General features: G+C 37.4%; 2 long non-coding RNA genes across 2 annotated transcripts in view; both read right to left on the bottom strand.

Annotated features, from left to right (window-relative positions):
- Positions 1–25001, bottom strand: part of LOC148126926 (uncharacterized) — a 102935-nt gene that overhangs the window by 13666 nt on the left and 64268 nt on the right. The gene's annotated exons all lie outside the window — the stretch shown is intronic.
- The window catches only part of LOC148126927 (uncharacterized), a 64215-nt gene continuing 54423 nt past the window's right edge, over positions 15210–25001 (bottom strand). The window contains exons 3-4 of the long non-coding RNA XR_015741426.1: positions 20082–20234; positions 15210–15260 (exon numbers count right to left, since the gene is read on the bottom strand). This is a non-coding gene — a long non-coding RNA (uncharacterized LOC148126927). The remainder of the gene's footprint in view (positions 15261–20081; positions 20235–25001) is intronic.

Here is a 25001-nt window from a genome sequence, read left to right as displayed (position 1 = left end):
TACAAAGGTGGGCAGAGCAACAGTCCTCAATGAGGCTCCTCACTAGCCAAAGGATGAGACATGAGTGATTATAGCCAGCTGTAGGCAGACAGATTTAGGTATCTGTTTTGTTGTCAGTCTTTATTGGAAACAATTGTCTGAAGTCCTTGTTTGTGATTCTTGTTCCTTTGACTCTTGGACTAGCTGGATACTTGATTTGGCTTTCTGTGACACTTGGAACATATTGGTAGTATGCTATTGCTCCTTAGACTGTATTGACATTTTTCAGGTAAGCACTCTCTGCTAGGCATTTGAATTACATTCCTGTCTACTGTTATCTGCTTCAACGTCTGAGTACTGTGTCTGCGTGTGTGTGCTCCCAACCTTGAAAAAGAACACTCTGAAGCTGCTGTGTGACCACCTTCTCAATAACTTCACTAAAAAGGAAAAGTTCTATACTAGATTAAAATTGTCCAATATGGCTGACCACTGTGAAAACTTTCTCCGAGGAAGCTTCACCAGCCAGGAGGGAAATGAGTCTAATAGGCAGTTACCAGACCCCAATTTGTTTCTGAGATTCAACAATTGCCAGTTCCTCCCAGTTAGCATGGCATGGGCACCTCCACAGGAGCTATTCAAAGGCTGGCATATAACTGGAAATGAATGAGGGGAGTTTATTTCTGACAGTGTTCTGCAAAATCTTTCACTAAGTCCTATAGATGCACCCGAACAGGCTATAGTCACTCTAAACAGGGATACTAATAGACATAGTAAGGACAAACAATTATTGACACTTCCTTCCCCCTTACTGTCAAAAGGTAGGCTTTAATAGGTGGGCTTTAATTTACCCCTAAACTTGTTCAGTTGAGTTCATTGTTCTTTGACCTCCAACAGTGCTCCAGATATCTCTCCATCTTTTTCATCACCCTTAACTTTTCCAGAAAATCACAGAGTGATGGGATCCATAAAAAGTGGTCACATGGATGTGTTTTAGATATTCAAGGGAACATATGTATTCATGGTCAGCCTGGCATGAGACTGGGATCAGGTATATTGGCACCATCATTTTTCTCCCTAACTTCCATATTTTCAGCTGGAGGTTTGAAAGAGAGCTCATAATTGTAGATGCAGTTATTCCATACGATCCAAGATTGTGATTTATTCCTGGATTGTGTGGAAAGTAACCAAGTTCAAATAAACAAAAGACCTTTTGGGAATGCATGAATATTGGAGATAGTACAGAATGGAGCATCTTGAGTCAGCCCTGTACACGTTCAGCCAAATGTCTGAAAAGTTGATCCTCATACGGCTCTATTCATTTCTGTTATATGGATAATTGAATACGTAGTGATCCAAACCAATTTTTCAAAATATCTAAGGTAAAGACAAATCCATCATGATCCTGGTCCTAGCAGAAAATTCTAGTGCTAAGTATTTGTATGCACAAAAAAACCCTGACTATTGAGCTTAATGCTCCTTAAGTTCACCTTGATTTTCATTCCTCAAAGCCTCTGGTCTTCTATAACATTAGGTGATAAATAAGTCACATGTGTAAGAACTGATTCCCTCCATTCCTGTTAACCTACAACCATTTTGTGAGGTAGTTTGGGCTGGAAAAGATTTTGGGACTACCCCAAACCATTTAATGAACTTTTGTGGTTGACGAAGAACCTGACCTTGGTTCTCCTAGTCTAAGTTCAACACAATCACCCCTACATCACACTACACCACACTCTCTATGAATTGATTTGGGAGGGAAAATATTTCTCCTCGGTGAAATATTTTATTTTATTTTATTAATTTCTTAGATTTATATCTGCTGTTCCTCCAGGAACTAAAGCAACTTGCTAACACTCAATTACATGTAATTATATAATCCTATTAAGGTTATAATTCTACTTTTTAAATTTTACATTTCTTTCCAATTATCCTTTTTTTAAACAAAAATTCTCCAAAACTATTTTCATTTTCCAGCTGCCAATGCTGAGTAAGATTATTGTGATGTTATAGCGCATCTGTCAAGAATTCAAGTATAAAGCTTGTATCTGTCTGATTGCACTTGTTAGAAAAGTCTGTCTTTAATAGAAAAGTAATAAATCTTTAATAGTGAATGATCAGATTATAATCACAATAGTTCCACTAACAAGTATTATTGCCTTGGTCCCTCTGTCACATTTCAGTGCCTTAACATTTCAGTTATTGAACATGACATGTTTGATTCAAGTAGAACAGATTCAAGAACAGGTCAGGCTACATTCTGCTAACCCAGTGGCTAAAACATAATTAGCAACTAGGCAGCAACACAATACAAGGACACACAAAAGCAAATTATATGTTAACACATTGAATGTTAGGGAAGATAACTGCTACTGTGCTCTTCAAAGGGGAAATGCTGGCTCTAAGGAATTTGGATGCAATTCCTTTATTTTTAAAATGCATTTAACAAAATGAAGACAAACTATTTTTCTATCTTTTTTGTCTATGCTTTGTCCTGATCATCAGAACAAATTAACAAGAAACAGGCTTGATTGCTATCATCCTGTCACAAAGACAATCCAGATTCGGTAGCACCAGTACAGGAGAGTGAGGAACAAAGTGGAAATCATAGCTGGAGTCCCAGATGTTAAGACAGTGCAATGGGAGTAGCCCTTGTTCTTAAAAAACATTATGGTTAATTAAACCTAGCAAGCTGAACCCTTCACGCTGACTTGACAGTGTGAGTGCAGAGTAACTGTCGTCCCATAATAACAAATGTGCAGTTTTCACAGTAGAAATGAACTGGTTTCTGGTTTATTGATTTACCACAGGTTTCTTTGGCGATTAGTGCTGCTTTTGAAAAAGATAGGCTCCCTCAAGTTGTGTATTACTCCTGCTGATCAAATGGATCTGTCTAGATAGTTTTCTTGACAACAATAAGTGAAAGTGATTGGCTCTTGCTTTTGGAGAGATGTCTATCCTAGAGACCTGACATTTCAAGTGCTCTCCCGTGCAGGTGCTTTTCTAGATCCAAAGGTACCCACTATTTTTCTAAGATAGGTCAACGTCAACAAGATTCTTCCAGTTGTGACTATTTTGAAAAACTACTAAAGAAGAACATGGCTGAAGTGTTATATGCTTCTGTGTGAGGCTGAAATATATTTTTCTCTTGTTATATGAGGGTTTGGTTTATCCAATGATATTGGTTATAAACTCAAGAACAATAGAAGAAGTAGTTGCACTGAGTGGAGCAGAATTACTGTGCAAAATTTGCTATTATATATTTTGATGCAGTGCGACTAATGAAAAGGAAATTGTGGGTGCCTCTACTTGGATGTATCAAATAGACTCAACAAAATTGAGGTGGCCAACATCCAATTCAGCCTCTGGATCCTCTAGAGGACCACTGTAGGAACCCAACGAAGAGGTACATCATCAGGATGAGGTTGGTCAATGTTTTCCAGGTCTTTTAAGAGGATGATGTCATCTCTGGAGGCAAGCTATTCCTGTTTCCACTCCTAAAATTTCTCAACCACCCCAAAGCATCAAAACTGTCAATTTTTTTCAGAGTAATAAGTCTTGTTCTGTGCTAAAGACAGGAATGGGAGAATTTGCCTCACGAAATCCTCTTGTCCCCCTTTCTATCCTCAAAATCCCCATCCCAAACAATTAAAAAACAATCTGCAATTATTTTGAAAAACAGAAGTTTTGGTGAGCTCCTGGTAGACTTTTTAAGAACAGGTTGCTTTGTAAATACATTCTGCTCCTATGTGTCCCATTGATTCTGATAAGGATATGACTGCCCACAGCATGACTGAATCTCTGTCTGTTTTTTACATGTAAAGGTAAAGGTTCCCTTCACACATATGTCCTAGTTGCTCCTGACTCTAGGGGGTGATGCTCATCTCCGTTACAAAGCCAACATGCCAGTGCTGTTCAAAGGCATCTCCATGGTCATGTGGCTGGCATGACTAAATACCACTAAATAAGGTGGTCCCTATTTTTCGACTTGCATTTTTTACATGTTTTCGAACTGCTAGGTTGGCAGAAGCTGGGACACATAATGGGATCTCATCCCATTATGCAGCACTAGGGATTCAAACCGCTGAACTGCCGACCTTTCGATCAACAAGCCCAGAGTCTCTGCCACTGAGCCACCATGTCCCTTTTTTTTTTACATATAACATACTTTAAAAGAAACCAGGTGAAGCTTCAATTGCATTGTCACAGCTACCTTCTTAAGTTTTTTAACTGTATCCTCCAGGCCCACCTCATGGAGAGGATTACATCTGCCAAGACCTTGGCTATGTTGCCCCTGAATGTTGGCAGTGTGTTCTCAGGATAATTGGAAGTTGCATGTGGCCCAAATATAGCAGTAATGTATCTATGCCAAAATTTACAATTGGCAATTAGATACAATAACTATTTAGAGCCTACAGTTTCATAAACAGAGCCATAAAAATCCATTTGTTAGGGAACAGCAGCAATAGAGGGATGTTTTTTTCCCCTACAAATCCTGGCATCCAAGTGGTCTCTGTGATATCAGGTTGCTGAATTTATGGAGCTTCTTTGTTCAACTTCTTTATTTTGTCCTCTATTCAAACAGGAATTTTATACTCTGTAAATTTGTCGTCTGAAAGCTCCAACTTGGAAAGTACATTGAAAAGTTTAAAATAGGTCACATTCTTTAAAATAAATAATACAAACATCCGTACTTAAACTAGAATCCATAAATCAAAGAGATATATAATCCTGATAAAATTAAGTTGCTCTAATTTTAGTTGTCCTAATCTCATTAGTACCAAGACTAGATTTTAACTCTGTGATAATGGAAAAAATCTGATGTAGGAATTTGGCATGCAACTTTATTTTAATAATAACAAAGTTATCACTAAAAACAGAGTTATCATAGTTTCACTGATGTAGAAGCAAACAGATAAAGGTCAGTGCAAATCCAAAACATGTATATATTGATAGCCTTTGATATGGAACAAAATAAATGGGGCAACTTTTGCAAGATTTGCATTTGCAGTCATGTTTATACCTCAAGTCCCAGCAGGTGGTATGATCTGGATGACCTTGTCTGAACCTGCATAATGTGTCCATAAAGTAACCAAGATCTGCTTATGATTCAGGGGAGACTTTATCTTTTCATAGTTCAGATCTGGTGCTTATACTCTGAAAATAATGAACAGAAAGGGGGAAAGAGGATCAATAAAAGAAGGTCTAGCACCCCAAATTAATTGCAGAAATACACTGATCAATATGTCTATGGAGATTCTCAGTCATCCTGGTCATGGTTGTCCCAAAGGTGCTTTTTTCAAGAGGCAACTGGACTTTCCACTTTTTTTTGAAGACTTTTTGCTTCTCATCCAAGAAGCTTCTTCAGCTCTGACTGGATGGCAGGGAAATGGAAGGATTAATACTCCTTGAAGACAGCCGGTCATTTGCATTCTTTCAACAGGTTACCTGAGTAATGCAAATGGATGTGGAGGTGTCTTGCCTGCCATGTGACCCTTCTCCGTTGAAGACAGGCATAGGCTGTTGGGGATGAGTCTGTGTTGTCTGCATCTCAAACTGAAGTACAAATGGTTCCTGTAGTCTAGCAAAAAGAAGGACCAGATGATAGCAGTCTTCCAATACCTGAAGGGCTGCCACAAGGAAAAGGAGGCCAATTTATTTGCCAAAGCATCTGTAGGCAGGACAAGAAACAATGAATGGAAACTAACCAAGAAGAGAAGCAACCTAGAACTAAAGAGAAAATTCCTACCTGTGAGAACAACTAACCAATGGAGCAAATTGTCTTTGGAAATTGTGGGTGCTTCATATCTGGGGGCTTTTATCTATCAGGAACAGTATCGGTCTTCTGTGAGAGCAGGGGGTTGTACTAGACGACCTCCAAGATCCCTTCAAACTCTATTACTGTTACTGTTTAATGCCCCCATAACCTACTATTCATTCATTCATTCGTTCATTCATTTGATTGCCTTTTACATTTACAGAATAACTCTCTTCTGTCTACAGTTTATTCTGTCCAATAATCATAATCGTCTGAGGGATTTTGGGGGGATGGATATCACAAACTGTCTTCTTTCCCTGCAATTCCTCACATCTACTGTAGAATACCCACATTAAGGATTGAGGTCTCTGTCGACTAGAAGAATTGGTAGTGGGGTGGAGATGGAGATTTAAAAGAAAGGAAGATTCAACAGATGTTACCTCCCAGCCTAACAGAAGCATTCTGAGCTGTCAGGACCATCCAGTTAACAGGATAAAAATTCTGTATCCAGTCTTGATTTTGGAAAGATGCTGATGATCTGACTATGCTGATGGAAAAGATTGGCATCAAAGAAAATGTGAAGACCTTATGGATTTTGTGCCAAGCTAATTACCTCTTTTTACATTGTACAAAGTTAATTCTTTCCACTACAAACATTTTTCCTAATAATGATTCTTCACAGGACTGTGCACATGAATCATCTCACGCCCTGCTATAATGCCTTGAGCATTATTTTTCTACTGCCATTAGAAATGATTAAATGCAACCTTAATGCAAGACCTACTAATAGTCCTCTTTTCCTAAGGGTAGGCTGTTAGTTGTTGACATTTTGGAAGCTTAATTTAAAATGGCATTTCCCCCAAAATAGGCAAAACAAGGAATAATAACATTGCCCAAAATTTCCTTTTAGTGTTGTATAAGAGTTTCTGTCAAGTGTCCTTAGATCAAAAAACAGCCAGCTACTTACTTCTATGGATAGCAAGGTTATCATTAACCTAGTGTAAGAAATTATTCTCTTCTGACTTTAGTAATGGCAAAATGGCCTTTAAGACCTAAACATGATATTTATGTGGATAAACAGTTTTAGAAAAATGTGCTGCACCAATACATCTGATGTATGAAATGAAGAAAATAATAGCATAATAGAAAAGTAGGTATCGACCATTTAGGGTATCCTCGTCCTACAATAAAATTCAAATAATGTTTCTTTGCACTTATATTTCTCATGGGCCTAATGGAAGGATCAGCAAAATATGCCTTTTTAAAATTTATCTTCGTTATGAAACCGAGCTGTTTTTAAAGGTATTATTTCAACACTTCATTCCAACACCAGGCTAAGTGTTCAGCAGCAGTTCGTTAACTCAAATATATTTTGCAATATGACAGCTGCTTTGCAAGTTAAAGGAAGCATTACGAATGTATAAATTGTATGCATGTACAAATTGGAATGAGACAGGACACAGAAGTATAGATAGCCAAACAAATATTATAATAATAAGTCAGAATCAAGTTTGAAATTCTAGCAAATACTGGAATCAACAAATTCTGCAATAATTTATGTTGGGTGGAGAAATAATATTCTTCTATTTCTTTCCAGTAGAGAAATTGTGCTGTGCCTTGAGTCCTTTTTGGATCACAACACTGAAGACCTGGAGCTCCAGGCACCTTCAAAAAGAACCTTTAGACTTCCAGAGATACGAACATTGGAATTTTCCAATCATCTTAAAGTTGAGTCTTATATTCACCTACCCAATTGTCAGCAGCCTGACAATATAATAAGAGCACACCCGGAATACTGCATCCAGTTTTGGACACCAGATTACAAAAAAGATGTTGAGACTTTGGTAAAAATGCAAAGAAGAGCAACTAAGATGATCAAAGGCTTGGAGATTAAAACATATGAAGAACAGTTGCAGGAATTGGGTATGACTAGTCTAGAGAAAAGAAGGGGTATGATAAGAGTATTCCAGTATTTGTGGGGCTTCCACAAAGAAGAGGGAGCCAACTTATTTTCCAAAGCACCAAAGGGTAAGACAAGAAACAATGGATAGAAACTAATCAAGGGGGAGAAGCAACCTGGAATTAAGGAGAGACTTCCTAACAGTGAGGACAATTAACCAATGGAACAACTTGCCTTCATAAGTTGTGGTTGCTTCCTCACTGGGGTGGTTTAAGAAGAGACTAGACATCCACCTCTCTGAAATGGTACAGGGTCTCCTGTTTGAGAAGGGGTTGGAGTAGAAGCCTTCCAAGGTCCCTTCCAGCTCTATTCTGATTAATATTTAATAAAATGCCTTCTTTCCAGACAGTAGAACATGCATGTCTTTTCCTTACAAAACCAGCAGGAAAAAAATAAATTTAGAATTCTGTAGAGTTGCAAATTCTTATGTATATACAAACATCTTAAAGAAATGAGGAGGGAGGGAAAAAGAGAGAGAGAGAGAGAGAGAGAGAGAGAGAGAGATGACACAGGTGATCCCATTACTTCTCTGGAATAATATTCAGATATTTGCTTGAATATCTATAGGCTCCATCTGCTTCTACAATTCAGGCAAAGGCAACTCTTCGTATCACATTCTTCAGAGAAGGAACAGAAGGAACACACTGAGATTTCTCTAGATCACTGCCAAGTGGTTTTTAAATGCCACTTCTACTGCAACACCTCTTTCACTTAAGCCAGGTGAAGGTATCAAAATTTCCAGTTCCCACTAAATGTTAAATTATTTATCTTCTTAAGTTATTCTGCTTAGTAGATCTAAATGACACATGGATTGTCAAATCTTATTATTTTATACGATATGTTAATATAGCTATTTAAACTCACTAATTGTAGAATGACAAAATTAATTATAATCAACTAATATTGCATATTTTCTGCCAGTTTTATTAAAAGTGCTTGGAAAGAAGTAAGAGCAGTTTGTGATCAGACTCATATCTTTTTTTTTCTAGACCAATTCCACAGAAAATAATGTTTGGGCATTGATTCATACAATTATCAGATTAATTACATATGAACTTAAATAGCAATATATTTCATACATTTTATTTCAATGCCTTTAGGTTGGATGCACATTTTCACATTTCACATTCTAAGGCATCCAACAGTTTATCTGTGCACTATTTTATTAGAAAGTGTTTCTATTATTAGTATTATGGATACTTAATAGAATATTTGTGCTACACTATAACATCTTAACATGAAAGATTGAGACATTAACAAAGACAAGATTCTGACATCCAAAAATATTTTGCAACCTTCCACCACCTTAAAACATTTTATACTTAAATTTGATTTTTTTTTCATTTTATTGGCATACCAAAATCACTCGTATTCCTTTCATCTATCATTCATATAAAGCCTTATTCTTCTCAAGAGGCTCAGCTACTTGTTCCACAATTATATCATTTCAGATTGTAGGCTGATGTGACTAAATATTTCTCCATATAATGAAGAAATGCCAGGAAAAAAAACTAGAGCTAGAACTGTTCTCCCTGACATCTAGTGCCCTATGCAGAGGTTGATTTTAAGATTGAAACATTTCATCAAATAAATCTGATCAAAGCTAAAATGGTACATTTCAAATGCAGCTTTATCATTATCAGTCAGAATCCGGTTTAAGGATGCTCTGCTTTTTTTTCATTTCGAAGATTGGCATTTTAATGCTAAGTTTCTCTACACAACGATACAATGGAGTAGCAACTAACAGTTTGTACTATGGAAATAATAATTTATTAAATACATATCCCAACTGACTCCCAGAAACGCTCCATGTAGATCTCCTTGTGGTGGCTACACTTCAAAAACACTTTGAAGGAAACATATGGTCATGATAACAGATAACAGATAACAGATAATCAGAGTTGGAAGGGACATTGTAGGTCATCTAGTCCAACTCCCCTGCCCAAGCGGGAGACCCTACACCATTTCTGACAGATGGCAGTGACTGTTTCCTAGTATGATTTGATTGTTGGTTGTACCCTATGACTATCATTAAGTGTTGTACATTATGATTCTTGATTCTTAACAAATGTATCTTTTCTTTATGTATACTGTTTACAGCAAGACAAATTCCTTGTGTGTCCAATCACACTTGGCCAATAAAGTATTCTATTCTATTCTATTCTATTCTATTCTATTCTATTCTATTCTATTCTATTCTACGCTACGCTACGCTATGCTATTCTATTCTATTCTATTCTTCTTGAACGTCTCAAGTGATGGCGCTCCCACAACTTCTGAGGGCAAGGTGTTCCATTGGTTGATTGTTCTCACTGTCAGAAAGTTTCTCCTTATTTCCAGGTTAAATCTCTCCTTGTTCAGTTTCCATCCCTTATTCCTTGTCTGGCCTACAGGTGCTTTAGAAGATAGCTTGGCCCCTTCCTCCCTTTGGCAGCCCCTCAAATATTGGAAGACCACTATCATGTCTCCCCTGGTCCTTCCCTTTATGAGACTAGCCAAGCCCAGTTCCTGCAACCGTTCATTGTATGTTTTAGCCTCCAGTCTCCTAATCATCCTGGTTGCTCTTCTCTATACTTTTTCTTGTCTCAACATCTTTTTTATAATGTGGTAAACAAAACTGGATGCAGTACTCCAGGTGTGGTCATACTAAGGCTTTATAGAGTGGTATTAGTACTTCCCTTGATCTTGATTGTATCCCTTTGTTAATACAATTTAGGATTGCATTAGCTTTTTTGGCTTCTGCTGCATACTGCTGGCTCATATTTAGCTAGTTGTCCACTAAGACTCCAAGATCCCTCTCACAGTTACTGCTATTGAGCCTGGTTTCACCCAGTCTATATGTGTACTTTTAGTTTTTCTTGCCTAAGTATAGGACTTTACTTTTCTCTACATTGAATTTCATTTTGTTAGATATGGCCCAGTGTTCTAGTCTGTCAAGATCCATCTGGATCTTGAGCCTATCTTCTTGGGTGTTAGCTATTCCTGCCAGCTTAGTATCATCTGCAAATTTGGTAAGTTCCCCTTCTATTCCCTCATCTAAGTTGTTAATGAAGATATTGAAGAGTACTGGGCCTAAGAAGGAACCTTGTGGCACCCCACTGCTTACTTCCCTCCATGTAGACTTAGACCCATTAAGGACTACTCATTGAATATGGTTTGCCAGCCAGTTGTGAGTCCATCTAGTGGTGGTGCTATCTATTCCACTTTTTTCTAGCTTACTAAGAAGTAGGTTGTGGTCTACTTTGTTGAATGCCTTGCTGAAATCTAAATATATTATGTACACAGTATTTTGCTGGTCTACTAATTTAGTCACTGTGTTGAAGAATGAAATAAGATTGGTTTGGCATGATCTGTTCTTAACAAACCTGTGTTGACTGCTAGTTATTACTTTACTTGTTTCTAGATGTTGGCAGATCTGTTTTTGTTTTTTATTATATTTTCCAGTATCTTCCCAGGTATTGATATCAGGCTGATTGGTCTATATAGAAATTATGCATCCTACAAACCATGATGCTAATGCCCAAAAAGTGTTCTGCTCTTTGGAGAAAACGTAAAATGCTCACAATGGAATATGCCAACATAAATGTAATATCTGTACACAGATAGTCCTGATTGGAAGATACCAGCAAATAATACTAAGTTCAGTATATATTTAAAAGAAGCTATGTAAAACATTTTATGCATATGCGTCTTAATACAAAAATTTCCAAATTTGTAAAATAATATGCAAAACACAGCTTACCTTTGGTCAATCATACATCTTAGCATATTGTAATAAAATACTCAAAAAATAAGCTGGCAGGTGCAAAATAGCATATGCTGCAGAAAAGGGCATAGCTATATGTGTCTATCTATTTTTTAAAATACTAAAAATATGCCAAATAACTATGCATACATATGAGAGGAAACTGTCACATTTGTATATTAGGAAAAGTTTTAATTCAGGCTTTTGGCTTCTTTAAATTACAAAATTATGTTAAAATAAATCACAACAAATGGAAAAGGGAAGAAAAACAGAAATGGGCAGACAACTCCATAACTTCTAACATTAAGCAACGACAAATTGTGCCACATGCAGTTTTTGATGGATGTCCTGTGAGACAGCAAAGCAAGAGAAAAGCTTCCTTGGAGGGAAAAAAAATACAATCATATTTCAGCTGGCAAGTTTTACCATTGTCACTTTTGACTGGGGGGGCAACAACCAGGAAGCAGAAGCAGTGTATTTAATGGTAAATACAGAATCCAATCACAAGCATCACATTTTTCACTGCCTTACCTCAGGGGATACCAGGTGTTTCAGAGCAAAGCCTGCACTTGGTTTCTGGGTGTTAACGATATGTCCTGTGGCATTTTCAACTTCAGTATTAGTGTTTTAGAATAATGGGATTTTGAAAGTGGTTATTATGTTGTGGATTAAGCTTTGGTCTTAAAGCTGTTTCAATTTCCCTTCTTTCCTTGGTATTCCACCTCACGTTAAGGATGTGATGGGAAATGTGTGGCCTACAGATGCTATTGAATTCTAATTCCTATCATACCTAGCCAGTGGTCAGCAATGGAATTGTAAATCAGCAACCTACGTTCTCCATTCTGAATTAAAGACTAGAGTAACCATGGTCACACAATATATTTGTGGCTATGGATACATACAGAAGGACTGGGATATCCAATATTTTTCTGTTTTTCCCCCCAGAATGCCTGAATGGATACTGTCCGCTATATAAAGAGCAAATGTGGTTTGGTGGCTAAAATGTTGAGACCCACATTAAAGTCTACTTTCAGTTATGCATAGAGTGGGTTTGGCCCAGTCATTTTCAGCCCAACCTACTTCAGAGAGTTGTTGTTGTTACAGGATCAAAAATAGAAGAACAGAGTACAAGGTAACCTGCTCTAATTCAAAGAGAAAAGATAGGATATAAATAAAATTAATATTTCTGATGGCAGCTTTTTCTTCATCCTTTACTTCTAGATTAAATTAAATCTTTGTAACTCAAAATTAAGACTCTGCATACTCCAATACAATACAATATGGAATAGAGTAGCCCCATAAGACAATAATGCAGAACTATTTTAGTTTCAAGTCTTAATCTTTACATCCCTTAATCTTTATGTAGCTGAAGAATCTGACATTTGTAATTGCTTCAAGAATCTTGGAAAATTCTGTTAAAGTTAAAGTTAAGCATTTTGATCATTCAAAAGAATTTTCAACAAACTGGTTAGCTGAATCTTCCTGCATTGCATCAAGATTATTAATGCTTCGGTTTCTTATATTTATTAATTATATCAAGTTATTTGAACACCCAAATCCCACCTCTGACTCCAGGGGGCTAACATAGGATAAAAAAACCCTCCCAAACAATACATCAATTTAATCATAGAAAAGAATGTAAATATAAATCATGACTAAGTCCCATAACCTACTCCAACACAAAGTGTTCTTAATATGTCACCAAAAGGCAGGTAAGCTTCCTCCCCATCAAAAAGGCTAAATTTGTTTGGAGCATTTTTTTTTCCTAATGTCTGAAACATGCAGTTATTTCATAGCAACATACATGCAAAATGAATATAAGAGTCATTCTCTCTATCTCTTAAGAAATCACAATATTTCAAACCTCACAAATCTAGTCTCACATTGAAAGGAACTCTTGTTTTGCAGATTGATTTGCTAGCTCAGATGGGTTTGGGTCTGATTCAGAATACCTTTTCTTTTAAACAAGAGCCTGGTGGCACATTTACAGTGCTAAAAGCATGGTCTAAAACTTTGGTCCATTGGTCATAATGTCTTCATTCAATCTCCATTCTGTCTGGTTCACACCATTACATTGTGTTGTTCTATATCTGTAGTAAAATCTGCTGGTTAGGATAGTCACATTTATGCCCTGATAATGGCATGAATGTAGGCAAGCTATAACAATTCTGATCATAGATTTTGCGAGCATTGTAGCAGTAAGAATGCTGAAACACAACAGAAAAGAGTTTGTACAACATGAGATAATTCTTTCTCTCTCATATTACCTTCAACTCTGTTAAAAACTATCATCTATCTCTAGCCTTTGAAACAACTACAAAGAAATGTGTAAACGGAAATGCTGACAGCCTCTTTATACAAGCTGTATGAATAGTGCTGCAATGGTGATAGAAAACTATTGATTGTTGCCACTGTCCTCTCCAATTGACCAGTTCCTGAAAATCTCTGATAACTCTCATCATTAGTTGTCAGTATTGGGTACTTTGGGAGAATATAAATGAGCACAGAACCACTACACCTGTTCCAATTGTCAGACAGAACAAATACTGGGATTCTTGCCTATTGATTTGTAGATAATATTTTCTGTATCTTGAAAACTGTCAAGAACTTGAAATTCTTGGGTACAGCAAAGAGTGCTTCTCTTATAAGGTTCTAAATGCAGAAAGCAAACAGGTTGGAAAAGTCTTCAGATTACTCTACCAACTTTTCTTTAATCAGAGACAGATAACAAACAGGATTTGATGCTTTGTTTAATAAGCTAAGAAATTATTCCTTGCCTGCAGCTATTTTCTGACAAGTATGGTATTTCTTCTTGCCAACTACATCCCAGTATATTTTAATCACCTAACACGCCGGGGTGGGATTCTACCAGTTCCCTATTTGCTAGAACCGGTTGTTAGAAGGAATTACTGGCCTAAACCTGTAAGGAAGGCAGGAAGGAAACATTCTGGTGTTGCTTACACAAACTGCCTCTCCATTAACCCTTATTACATTCTTGGCAGGACTAGACTTCCTGTCTCTGGAACGTCCCTGGAGTTTTTTTACCCTCCTTTGCTGGTACTTTGCTTGTGTGGAGTGACCATTCAAAGTTACAATGGCACTGAAAAAAGTGACTTATGACCATTTTTCACACTTACAACTGTTGCAGCATCCCCACAGTCATGAGACCCCAGGCGAGGAGATGCATACCTCGATGTGAGTGATATTGAGTTGGCCACGCCCAGCCAATAACATGACCATCAAGCCATGTCCACATGGTCACATGACCACCAAGCCACACCTCACAGAACCGGTTGTTAAAAAATTTGAATCCCAACCCTGTAACATGCCATGCATAGGAGGCAAAGAGCATCCCTTGACAATGTATCATGGAAACTACTGGGACATAATTTTCAATTCACAGACATTTTTGACATTTAAGAGATTCTAGAATAATAATTAGAATAATTAGAGGACATATTGAGATGTCAAGCTGTTTAGGAGAAATTATAATGTAGTGGTTAAGAGGCTTAATGGTGTTGAATGTCTTGAAGAATCTCAGATTCAAGTCCTTGTTCAATCAAAGCCAAAGCCCGCTGAGTGATTTTGACAAGATGGCAACTCTCTGACCAAGCTGCCTCATACAATTTTTGTTCTGAGGGTCAAGTTTGGGGAAACTGACAGAGAACCCATCTTGAGCTCTGATTAGAAAGGCAGGATAGAAACAGAATACTAAACAAGCAAATAGTAGTATGAAGTCATGACTTACATAGTTCCAGACATACACGAGGCATTTGTAGTATCCCACTGATCAACCCAATCCACCAATGATTCTCTTCTGGCTACATGGATATTAAATTGGTAATCATTAGGCTGCCAAGAACTAAATCCATGGGCAGGGTTCAGGGGAAAGGTCCTAGACAACCATTAGTGATGTTGTCTAGCTATTTAGAGCTTATCTTCTGTCAGATAGGAGGAATATATTGTACTTTGCAAAGCAGGTATCATCCTCTGCTTCAAGGGCTGCTAGTTAATGATCCTCTAATTGAGGATATCCACTGTTTCAAAGACTGCCCAGTCCCAGTTCAATTTAAACATAAATGCATTAACCACTGGAAAGCAGTCAGATCAAATAATGCAGGTTACCTATTTACAATATTATAAAGCTGTTATCGAAACCTGCGGTCTTAATCATAGGGCTGGATCCAATGCTAGAAGTGTTTGTGATAAGATCTACAGAGGTACCCTGTTGTTATCTGCACTGGTTTGCATCAGAATAGCCAGTTTTGTAAATTACTTGACCTTAACCTTGTAAGGATTTGTGAATGGGATTCAGAAAGCAAACTTCAACAGAAGATAATATCTTCTGGGGAAACTACAATTCAGGGCTGTCATTCAGGAACACTCCACCAACAATTAATAATAATAATCCAAACTTGACGTTATCAAACATGCATAACCAATGCCAACTCTCTCTCATCCAAATAAAGATGCTCTGGTTTATGAGCCAAATCTGATAAATTCCCTATTACACATGCTACCTAGTTTGTCTAATGTCAAAGCTAGATATTGCAAGACCACCTAGGCCAGAGGTGTCAAACTCATGTTGTCATGGCAGCATCACATGGCGTATTGGGATTTTTTTGCCTTTGCTAAACTGGACATGGGCTTGGCCAGCATGTGATGTATCCAGCTCACAGCCCACAAGTTTGACAGCCCTGACCTAGGCCATGAACATGCTCCTTAAAGGAAGATGTAGCTCCATTCAGAAAAGCCTCACTTTTCCTGAATACTGAAGGCCATCTCTTAGAATCAAAAGCATCATCATCCAAATTCAGTTTTTGAATCATCCAAATTTAGTTTCAGTTTGTTCCAACACACACTTGGTTACTCTGGAGGCAGGCAAAGACTGAATGATTAATTATAATTAATGTAATATTTTTTACCAAGTTTACCAAGTTTGGATCAAGTGATTGATTTAAAACAATTAATGACATGTTTTCAAACTCATGTTGGAATTTAGTTTAATCCCAGAAACTTTTCATACTTGGGAAAAAACAAAATACTTTTGTGTCTAGCCAATCTGGCAGCTGACAAAGAAAATGAAACATCATTTTCTGTGATATTCCCAACAAGTGCTTTTATATGAAGCTCTTCATAACTTAACTTTACATGATCAATATTTCAGAAATCAGGATTCCGGTAGCACTTTTTCAAAATAATGAATTTTATTAAAGTATAAAAGCTTTCCTAAATTGCAGCTCACTTCATTGAATGTTTAGTGTTAACCTGAATTTATCTCATACTTCATTATTTACTCTTGATCCAAGTTTCACAAGTAATACTGTTTCAAATTAACTCCTTAAGAAATATCAGAGTAATTTCCCAGGTCTATGGTATTTATAGACTTTATAGGGCTATAGTCATATTTTTGGCATGGGAATTACATTTCAGATTCCGTAGCTTATTTGACAATAATGGAGAAACTAAGGAGAATTTATGCGAGTATCAGTGAAATAAATATATGTTTACTTCAATGGACTGACATTTTGCTGACAGTAGCTGTGGGTGATAAAAGGATGATGTCACTAAATATTTTTCTTTATTGCTGCACTGACTATGTGTCATAACAGTTCTCTAATACTGTGATGTTCTTACAGTTAAATGGGGGCATTAATTGGGTTTAGGTGGCAACTCCTCCAGCTGGCAGCATGTAATCTTTATAGATCTATATCTGGAACTATCTCAAGTCAGATGATCTGTTCCCTCTCTAAAACAGGACCCGCAATGTGATGGACTTCATTCAGGACTATTGACTAAACAGGGATGGCTAACCTTTTCGGTACACATTGCCAAAATGCAATGCATGCATGCCCAATGCATGTGCACGTGACACCCTCATGACCCCCATGCCTGCACATGTGACCCATGCATGTGCGCCCCACCCCCCACAAATGTGCATAAAACCCTTGAGTAGTGTGCACCTCCCACACACACAAACCCCCCATGCGCCTCACACCTCCGCACATGGACAGCATAGACTTTAGGACCAGCTGGCCACGGGAAGCATGTGCACACAAGCATGGCGGAGCTGAGCTGGGGTGATGTACCATGTGATTTAGATGATTTTCTGCTTTCTAGTTAATCTAAATCATGAGCACAGCTGATCGTCACCCAGCTGATTGTCGGAAATACCAGTTTGGCCAAACCAGTAGCATTTTTTACTACCAGTTCAACTCAACCGGACTGAACCGATAGAATACCACCACTGAATACATGTATAAAAGGGGTAGGGATTGGATTGTGATGCCATGACTATTATATTGTCTGGTTTGACACACACACCCCAACAATGACTAAACAGCAGCCCTCCCACATCATCTCTGCAACTGGTTGTGCCATAATGGACCTTCAGAGGGTTACTGTCAGGCATAGCCCAAGAATAAAATGAAACAATTCAGCCAGGGTTTGGTTTTTCTATTTGCTTAGATGTGGCAGACAGAATCTTACCAGACTAAAGCTTTACTATTCCTAGCCTAACAGATATACCCAGGGAGATTCTAAGGAGTGGCCATTCTTATTTGCTTCCCCTGTTTCTTATCCAGCTCTGGGCTGGACTTCCTCTTGTCTCTTTCCTCTTTGTGGAATGGGCTCCCTCCTTCCTGGGAAACTGACACTTCATCCGGGTCCCTCTGCATGGGCACTATCTCTCACAGTTAGAGGTTGAAGGGGTCAATGTGTGCATATGAACATCACTCAGAATAGGAATCTAACCTGAGCAGTGTTTGATGGAACAAGTTTTATAAGGATTTCTTTTTTAAAGGTAGAGATTTATTTTCTGGAAATATGTTAACAGAGTGTTTAGGTCTGGGTGTACTACTTCAGTCAGGACACTTTCCTGTCAGGATGATTCTTCAAATATGGCTAATATTTTATTCTTTATTTACCAACATGAAGAAAGAGGATATGACATCATATCATAGAGACCTAGACACAGAATATCTCTAAACACCATCGCCTACTAACAAAGTCAAACAACACACTATGGAATACGGTATTTTTGAAATGTTCTTCATTGCTTATATGATATACACTAATCTTACAAAATACTTTATGGAGTTAAGCAAAGCCTAACTCCTAACTAGAAATCTTCTATTAGGAGGAGGCTAAAAAAAGCATGCTTCCCTTGTGGGCCTGGTAAAAAAAAAAGGCAAATCAGCAAAAAACAGCAACAATAGACAATGAGAAGACACAGAGTAATTTCATAACTCTCCTTAGAGAGTTACAATCATAACTAAGCCCAGAATTATGGTTGAATATTGTTGTGGTTTTAAATTAAGGCATCACATGACCAGATCCAATTTTTGCAGCAGTCGTTAATTGAACACCATGGTCATAAAGCTAAACCATTTTACCTAAGTGGGTATTTGTTACCCCAAACCGAATATATCATAAACCAGAAATTGGCAAAAAAAAATGTCAAAAATCACGGTCATGTGACTGCATGATACTGCAAACAACTAAAAAAGTAATCCAGTTGCCAAGCATCTAAAATGTGATCATATGACTGCAGGGGAAGTGTAGCCATCAAAGCTTTAAAAATAGATTGTAAGTAGCTTTAGCAGGGCGGGATCCATCATAACTTTGAACAATCGTAAAGCAACCAGTCGAAAGTCAAGGACTGCCTGTATCTATCTCCTTCCCATTGTCCCTTTGTGAAAACTAAGTAGTAATGTGCTGAAGATTCAATGCCATTGGGTTTGGATCTGCAATGCAAAAAAGGTTTTAACTGACCTTACCTTGAGGCCAAGTTACTAAGGCTTTCAAATTCAAGGGTAACATTATTTATATGGCAAACTGGCAGTCTAATCTGTATTCCAGTTTTTAAATTATCATCAAATATTTTAAAACTTAATTCTACAACTGTGATACAAATTGAGTGTTAGATTTATTATAATCCTCAATACTGAAAAGTACAGTACAACCAGTGCTTCCTCTTGTTTTCCTCCAAAAAGTAAGCAGCTTTCAGTATTAGTCATCCTTTCAAGTTCAGCAAGATCAAATGTTTCTTTAATGTAATGAGAATGTTTTTCTATAATGCGATGTTAACACTTTGCAGAATCTTCAAACTTCGGGCCTACGTTCTGCATGCTGTAGCTTTGACAAATTAAGAAGAAATGGCAATAAATCCCTACATCTGATGGATATATTATGGACAGATATTTGGGGTTCAACTGGTTTATGAAGTTGACAAAAGAAGCTGGGATTCACTACCTCAGTCTTATCCTCATTTAGGACTGAGATTAAAAAGAGCTGCTTGCCAGCAAGGCTGCTTAAATGGAAACGATTTAGATATGCATATTGGTTGGTTACATACTCTTCACCAAACATGAATTATTGACTTGACTGACTGGTGAAAAGGCTGTGTTAGGTGGTACAGGAAAAGGGACCGAATTAGAATTAAGAAAACAAATGCAAATATCAGGACCAGAGGTGGTATTCAGCAGGTTCTGACCAGTTCTGGAGAACCAGTAACGGAAATTTCGAGTAATTTGGAGAACCAGCAAATATCACCTCTGACTGGAGAGTTTACAATATCCTTCCCCTGCCACGCCCACCAAGCCACACCCACAGAACCGGTAGTAAAAAATATTGAATCCTACCACTGATCAGGACGTATGAAACCTCAAGGAATCTGTTGAGAAGAAGCTGGTGTTGCCTCAATTAGGAGTGATAAACCAAGAGTTTACAGCTTCCTGTCTTTCCCAGGAGAGTAATCAAAGCTAATGGCTGAACCACATTATAAGCTTCAGCTTCTGGCAGGAAGGAAATCAAGGACAGGAAGGAATAATAGAGTTTTTAAAAAAGGAATCAGTTTGTGGTCTGTGTTTACTATATTTATTGATATCTAGAAGCCTTAGAAATTGGTGAGGCTTTCATGAATCCTCTTAACTTTATGGAGTCAAAACTATGAACGATGTCTTTTTCAATATCTCATTGTAAAGGGGAACTTAACATTCGAAGTTTGTGTCTTCTACAAAAAACTATAAAATGTTTTATAAACTTTTAACCCTTTGGGGTAAAGATGTAAGTAGAGTTAGCCAAGAAGATATTTGACATTCTTTTTCTACCTTTACCGCCATGGAAAGAAAGATAGGAATCATAGAAGTAAAAAAAGGGGAAACCTGTTTTAAATGAAAACACACAAATCATTTACAAACTGGGTCATATTCTTGCTTTTTAATCCCACTCAGTTCCTTAATCCAGGGGTGTCAATCTCATCACATAGTATATCACAACTTTTCCCCCTTCGCTAAACCAGGGGTGGGCGTGGCAGCATGTGATGCATCTGGCCTGCAGCCTGCGAGTGTGACACCCCTACCTTAATCTCTCCATCCTTTCCTTCTTCTCTTTAACAGTGTCACTGCTGCATGTTGTTCCTTAACGTTTCTTTGGAATGCATCCCTTCACCTTTCCCCTCATTTTTTTTTTCATTTTGTTATTCATATGACCATATGAATGCACATCCCAAGTTGACCTTATATGATTCAGTCTTACAGTGAAATCATCTGTTAAGACAGCTGATCAGATTGTCCGGGTCATGTGTTGTCAGTCTGAATATTTACATAAATGCACAACAGACATCTCCCAAAAAAGAAGCATAGCCAAGCTTTTAAATTTTCATACATCCAGATATCTGATAATTCTTTGTTTCATTTTGGTTTTAAAAGCAGATTATAATTGGGCAGCCACCAGGAGTTGTAATGAAATTGGCAACATGCACACTTGATAAATTAATAAATAAAGACTCACTTTCTGCTTCATTAGAAATAGAATTGCCACAGATCTTGTTTGAAGTTCTGTAAAGAAACCTATCCTTCACATAATGTTAAGTGTTTCCCACGAAAACTCAGGTTAGCAGCTATATTAAGAATTGTGACAAATGGTGTTATGATTTTAGTTATGCATTCATTCCTCATATTTAGATAGCCATCAATCTCACAGACGTGACAAAAAAACCTCACAGATTAGATACCTTACTTCCCAGTTATTACATGCATGCTGCAAGCCATTCATGCTTATATACAAATGGAAAAAGAAAAAAAAATGAAAGGAGCAAAAGAACTAGACAGAAGAAAGAGTGTAGAAAGACTGGAAGGGAGCAGTTGGATATGCACATAGGTCTATTCTATTGCCTCCTGTTTAATTATATTATATTAATTATCAATTTTTTAATCAGAATCTATTAATCTCAAAATAAAAAAACCAAAAATGCTGAATGCAAAAATACTGCTGAATTGAAGAGGTGAACCCAGTGGTGGAATCAAAAACTTTGAATGGTCAAACATCTGGTAACTCCAAATCTCAACCACCAAATGCTTTGTCCTACACATGGGTAAAAAAAAATCAGTACAGCAAATACAAAGTAGGTGGATATGACCTCATTGATGACCCTCACACTGTCAAGGACCTAGGAGTACTCATATCTAATGACCTAAGCACCAGAGCTCACTGTAACAGCATTGCCAAAAAGGCATTAAGAGTTGTAAATCAAATCTTACAAAGCTTCTCCTCTGGAAATATTGAATTGCTAACTAGGGCATATAAAACCTTTGCTAGACCAATACTTGAATACAGCTCATCTGTCTGGAATCCGCACTGTATATCAGACATTAATACAATTGAGCGAGTCCAGAAGTACTTCACGAGAAGAGTACTACACTCCTACACTCACAAAAGAATACCCTATATCACCAGACTTGAAATTTTGGGCTTGGACAATCTTGAACTATGCTGCCTACAGTTGGACTTAAGTGTAGGACACAAAATTATCTGCTACAATGTCCTACCAGTCAATGACTGCTTCAGCTTCAACCGCAACAATACAAGAGCACACAACAGATACAAACTCAATGTTAACTGCTCCAAACTTGATTGCAGAAAGTACAACTTCAGCAACAGAGTGGTCAATGCCTGGAATGCACTACCTGACTCTGTAGTTACATCCTCAAACCCCCACTCCTTTAACCTCAAACTATCCACTATTGACCTCACCCCATTCCTAAGAGGTCTGTAAGGGGCGTGCATAAGTGCACCAACGTGCCTCCCGTCCCTGTCCTATTGTCCCCATTTAATCATACCTATTTTCTGTATTCTTACTCATGTTTATACTTATACCTATTATTTTGTAAGTGATTGACAAATCAAATAAATAAATAAATAATAAATTTTTACTACCAGTTCTGTGGGTGTGGCTTGATAGGTGTGGCAGGGAAAGGATACTGTAAAATCTCCAGTTAGAGGTGGTATTTGCTGGTTCTCCGAACTGCTCAAAATTTCCACTACTGGTTCTCCAGAACTGGTCAGAACCTGCTGAATACCACCTCTGTGAAAGATTTATCATGAATTCCTTTTCTGAAAGAAAAAGACTTGTGTCCTTTGCCCAAAGGAGCATTAACTCTCACCCTGGCCTGCAAGCATGAAATCCAAAACATCCAGTCCCTTGGACTGCAGGCTTTGGAAAAATGTTGTCTAGTTTGGCCCAGAGTGAAGGAACAAAATTGAGTGAATTTTAAATAAGAAGATCCCAATCACCTGCAAGGATATTCTGCAAGATTATCAGAAGTGAAAGTCTGTCACATCAATAGCTTCTGGGTGGATTGTAGGAAGGAATTTTGACTCAAAAGGATGGACCTGTAGTTTTAAAACTTAGAGCAGAACACGAAAAGAATACATACATGAAAACAATTATCAACATAAACATATTAACATAAACATAAACATAAGCATACAAAACATTTGCTAGACCAATACTCGAATACAGCTCATCAGTCTGGAACCCACATTACGTATCTGATATTAGCACAGTTGAGAAAGTCCAGAAATATTTCACAAGAAGAGTTCTCCACTTCTCTACTTGTTGTAGAATACCTTATCCCAGCAGACTTGAAATTCTAGAGCTAGAAAACCTTGAATTACGCCATCTTCAGTCTGATCTAAGTATGGTATATAAAATCATACATTGCAATGTCCTACCTGTCAATGAATACTTCAGTTTCAACCATAACAACACAAGAGCACACAATAGATACAAGCTCAAGGTTAACCACACCAAACTTGATTGCAGGAACGACTTCCGCAACAGGGTGGTTAATGTCTGGAATAGTCTACCTGACTCTGTAGTTTCTTCCCCAAACTCCAAAAACTTTAACCTTAGACTTTCTACTATTGACCTCACCCCTTTCCAAAGAGGTCTGTAGGGGACGTGTATAAGCGCACCAACGTGCCTACCGTCCCTGTCCTATTGTTTCTTTTATTTTTCTTATATGTACCCATTTCATGTATTCATAACTATGTATATACTTATACCTATTATCTTGTAAGCAATTGACAAATCAAATCAATCAATCAATAAAATAAATAAATATTATTTGCCATTTAAAAGCATGCACTAAAATTTCAGGTGCCCTGCTGTGACTGTTAATAAGTTGTGTTTCCTAATGGATTACAGTTTTCACATTAGTTCGGCTGCAGAAGTACAAAAACACTCAAGAGCTGTCAACTCATCATTGTGGAGGGAGCATTCTTATAATGGAGTTTGTGTGACAAGGGCCATTCAAAAGAATTGGAAAAGCTGGTCTCCACTCAAGGTGAATTATTTAATCTAAGCCAGTTTTAAAATGGTAAGATCACCTAGTCAATTAGGTAGGAGAAATTAATAGGTTGAAGGACAATAAATTGGCCCAGCTATGAATCAACCCTGTGGCAAATCTTCTAATTTTACCTATATATTCATAGAACAATGCTTCCTGAAACTTAGCAATAGATTTTCTTTGAATGTGTGAGCTAAATCAGTATTGATGCATGTATAGTATCCAGAAAACGAAGTATCAGATGCATTATATAGTACTACACTGAGTTTTTCTTTTATTTTCAAACACTGTCATGTGCATACCTTAAAACAATCATTAAAATGTTAGTTCAGGAGAGACTTCTATTTGTTGGCATTAGATCATTTATTTTAGAAGAGTCACAAGTGTTTTGTAGGTCTCCTTGTCCCATGCTGCCAGACAGCTCAGATTTCTTTTTATTGAAGACATAACTCAAGCTATAAAAATGAAATACACACAGGCAAATAGGTACGAAAATATAACAACTGCTTTAGTATTATTACCAGAGCATAAAAAAATGACTTTGTGAACTGATGGACAGTTTCTTTCCTGCTTGTATCATTATAAAATGTGTTCAACCTTCAGTATGGCCAAAACTTAATCTGTAGCATGACACATCTAATCTTCTTACCAAGGCCATTTTCGAACCTCCTTAAACAGTGCTGCGTTTGGCATTTTCTGAAATAATCTTGTATGATTAGTCAGTCAACCATACAACATTATCATTTCATTATTACTGCCCACTGCAGAAAAGTAGCAGATGTTTGGCCGCAATATGTTGATCTTGTTAGAAAGGAAGAAAGGAGGCCAAGTTAGCATTTTATTTTTTTTCTAGATGAAATACGCAAGCAAATATCTAAGAAAATATAACACATATATACACTAAAGGGAAACATTTTGAAGTGTAAAGAA

The sequence above is a fragment of the Pseudonaja textilis genome, chromosome 2 (assembly GCF_049901715.1).
Source record: "Pseudonaja textilis isolate UNSWEBS1 chromosome 2, rPseTex1.2, whole genome shotgun sequence".
Taxonomy (NCBI): Eukaryota; Metazoa; Chordata; class Lepidosauria; order Squamata; family Elapidae; genus Pseudonaja; species Pseudonaja textilis.
Note: the sequence above shows the minus strand (reverse complement) of the source record. Positions and strands in the feature narration are given on the sequence as shown.